This window comes from Pinus tabuliformis, chromosome 1_1 (genome assembly GCF_031772625.1).
Source record: "Pinus tabuliformis cultivar Carrire ecotype Pingquan chromosome 1_1, CPIR1, whole genome shotgun sequence".
Classification (NCBI taxonomy): Eukaryota; Viridiplantae; Streptophyta; class Pinopsida; order Pinales; family Pinaceae; genus Pinus; species Pinus tabuliformis.
Window position 1 is genome coordinate 55,354,181 of NC_142297.1, and position 4,135 is coordinate 55,358,315.

Genomic DNA, 4,135 nt, shown 5'->3' on the forward strand with positions numbered 1-4,135 from the left:
TATTCCTTTGAAATTCCCTGCATTTTGTCACATTTGTAAACACAATTGCCATGCATTCTGTCACATCTGATATCTCTCCTGTAGATTCAACTAGTTATGTAGATTCATCTAGTTATCATATACAAGTGAGTTGTACGACTACAAGTGGGTTTCCATCAAGTACAAAAAATGTATCATAATGCCAACAATCTCCCCCTTTGGACTTGATGGTATCCATGTTGGTGTTGATTACTACAAGATGTATAAACTGTTACAGATAACAAGCAACACCAAAATACTCTCCCCCTTTGACATCAGGGGCAAAGGGCGAACCAATATAATCTCCCCCTTTTAATATGAAGGGTAAAGGGATGAAAAAAATGAAGACTTTCATTTCTGAACAGCTAAAAATGAACATTGATCATGCTTCCCCTAGGCGTGTGCTGAATTCTCTAATTAAACTCCCCCTTTGTACAAGTTGAGATGCACTATACCATCCATGCTCCCCATGAGCACATGTAGAGTCGATAAATATATTTTATAAAGGAATAACATGACTCTATAACTCAGCTATGTGAGTTTGACCTTCGTATCACCAATGACTCATACATACATCAATCCCCCAAGCAAGTGGGGATATACCAAATTTGACTTATCCACCCAACCAAGTGAGGATATACCAATTGCTTATACATGACAGAAATACAATAAATATTACATCATCCATCCCATGTAAAGTGGGGATAAAAATTACATCATTTGTCCAATAGGACTCATTCAAATGTATGAGAAGTCATATCACACCCTTGACTTTTACATGACTTAAGAAAAAAATGGTATAAATATATGAAGCCATAGATGGACTCAGCAACCATAATTCCAACAATGCAGAATTCGTGTGAAGGCTAATTCTCCCCCTGAACCTATGCTACCTATGCATTCTTAACATGTCATTAATCATGGCATCTTTGTCAGTCAGAAAAAAAATAATGAACAAAGCATATAGTTAGACTATAATCATCAACATTAGACAAAGCACACATATCAGAGTCTGACCCATTGTTTTTTCCTGTTAGAATATCATATAGGCTTCTTCGTCCACAGAAACCCGCATGTATATGTGAGTATACTTCATGAAAACTGCGTATAATAACCTTCCTTTAAAAAAACTAGATTTAATAGCATGATGATGCAGCAACTACTCCCAACTTTTGTCTAAGATATTCAAATTCTTCTCTGGGCAGTGGTTTAGTGAATATATCAACAACCTATTCTTTGGAGGGAACATACTCCAATTTGACCTTTTGTTCATGCACTTGTTCTTGTAGAAAATGGTACTTGATGGGTATGTGCCTGGTCTTGGAGTGCATGACTGGATTCTTTGAAATATTGATGGCACTTGTATTATCACATAGGATGGAGATGGGTGGAGTACATGTGATATGAATGTCTTGCATAGTTTGCATCATCCAAAGTAGTTGTGTGCAGTGTGTAGTAAGATGCAACAACCACATATTCTACTTCAACTATAGATAAAGAAATTGAACTTTGTTTCTTGCTGAACCAAGACACTAACCTGGAACCTATATAGAATGCACCACTGTGGAGTATTGAAGAAGGTATGTTTTTATTTACTATTTTGTCATCTTTTCGTTAGAACTCGTAACATCTTTGCATCATGAACTAGGTAGATAATGGGAATCATGACAAATCTATAAGATTTATATGCAACATGAAAATGCCAACAATTTCCATTTCTTATGTAGGAAAAGGGAAAAACTAAAGATTTCCACTCCAAAGAAAAAGACAGGGCCAAGCTAACCGTTGTCCCTTTGGCGGGGAACCATATGGAAACAAGACAATCTAACTTAAAAAATCTCAGCCAAGAAAAGGAAAAGGAGATATCGACTCGGCGCAAGAAAACAACCAGATAATTGAGGATTAATAGCTTGGCGAATCCCTCAGGATCCTTTGATCTTGAGGGATCACTGCTTTAACTATTTTCACATCCTTGATATCTCCGCTTCAGCTGTTATAAGTAGGGGTAGCACTGCTAGCCTAGGGGGGAGATTGCTAATTTTTACGTAACTTTGCTCTGTATTTGAAACTTTGATCATTGACTCTCGTTCAGAAGTGATCCACTTTAACTTTGTTTTAATGCTTTAATATAAATCTGGTTGCTGTTCCATCTTTGATCCTGGAATAATTTCAAGCAGTGTGTCCCTAGAGGCTAAGGGCCTGACCCTGGTGGAACACTTCCTCCTGTATCATTATCTTTAGTTCGTGTGTGGTTTTTTTTATCAGCTTTGATCGGTAATCTGGTGTGTTTTGTTATTTTATATCACAACTCTGTTTATAAGTACAATATCGTTCTCTGCAACAGGAAAGTTGTATTGTTCATTCTGACCTTATAATGAATTGTTGTTCCTTTAAGTCGTTAATGTAACATTACTGTTCTTTACAACATGCTATTGTTGTTCAATTGCAGAGTAACCGAGCTGTAATATTCTTAAGTTGGTATTACTGTATTCATTTATGGTTTATGCTTCATTATAATTGTTGTTTAATTGACATTGTTGTTCCATTATGAATTGCGATCGTTATCCTTTTTAACTAAGATCAATATTTGTGGTATCAGACTGAGATTACTATTTCTCTTAATATCTTCATGTGTTGTGTGTGTTATTTATTTTGGTACTGTATGTTCACAATTGGCTCTAAGCATTGTTCTATATTTCATTGGTAATTGGTTACTGTTCCATTTCTATTTGTTGTCTGATTTATCCTTTAAGTAAATGTTGCCATCTTATTTTTGTAGGATAATATTGCTGCACTTGTTCCTGTAGATTAAGGTGTTGTTGTTCATCAGACTTAGTTGTTGTTACATTTCTTAGTTGTTATTCCATTTCCTTTTATCTGCGTTATTGTCACTTTGGTGTGCAGAATGATCTGAAACTGTAGTGGGCATTGACATTTGTTGTCTAGTCCCCATATTGAAGATCTTTTCCTTCATTACCTTTAGTTACATCAGTTTCTAAAGGGATGAGTTATTGTTACTGGACCGTTGACTGATAAATTGCTTAGTTTTCCAAGTGCATGATTTAGTTTTCAAAGTATTTTTTTGTAAGTAGATCTTGTTTGAAGCATCCGTTTACTCTTGTATTTTCTTGAGCTATACTACTAGCATTACTATGACAAATGACTGCCTCAAACTGAGTACACTCTTTGAGATAACAAAACGTTCCTGGATTGACAAGTTCTTGTGAGGTATTAGAGGTGAAAAACACCGTTTTTACGGCTCGACAACCACCACTAGTGCTTTTTCTATCATCAACACTTCTTCCCCAATCTGCATCTGTATATGCATGAAGAGTAAGATCTGCATCTCTAGGATACCATAGTCTTAAGTCCTTAGTTACTTGAAGATATTTGAAAATTCTTTTGACTACCTGAAGGTGTGATTCCTTTGGATTTTCTTAGAATCTTCCAACTGTTCCTACTGCATGCATGATGTCAGGTTGGGTATCTATTAGATAAAGTAGGCTTCCAATCATGGATCTGTAAGTTAGTTGATGTACTACTATTAATTCATGATTTGAGCTTAGACTGCATCCTGTTACCATTGGAGTACATACAAGTTTAGAATCTTCCATTCCGTACCTTTTCAAGATCTTCATGAGATATTTGATTTGTGAAAGAAAAATACATTCTTTAGTTTGCTGAACTTGTAGACCAAGACAATAGGTAAGTTCAAAAAGCAAGGACATTTCAAATTCTTGTTGCATTAGCGAAGCAAAATTATGACTCATGGATTCTTCATTGATACCAAAAATGATGTCATCAACATAAACAATAATAATTATCAATTTATTTGATCCAGGTGGATGTTGGTGGCCACCCACCAACCCATTTGGACCCCCACAACTGTCTCTTTCAGTCTTCTCAGTTTCCTAAATTGTAGCACAGTTTACTATTTTTAGCAGTTTTTCGGGTCCTGAACTTCCGGAGCCGTTTTGAGGCCCTAAACGATGTTTTTTTGGGATTCTGGGGTAACATGGGTCCATGGACCGATGTTGCCTCCCAAAGTGGTAGTACTCGGATAGATCTTTCTAACGAGCTATCGTGCGCGTCAAACGGAGATCGTATGCCAAAGTTA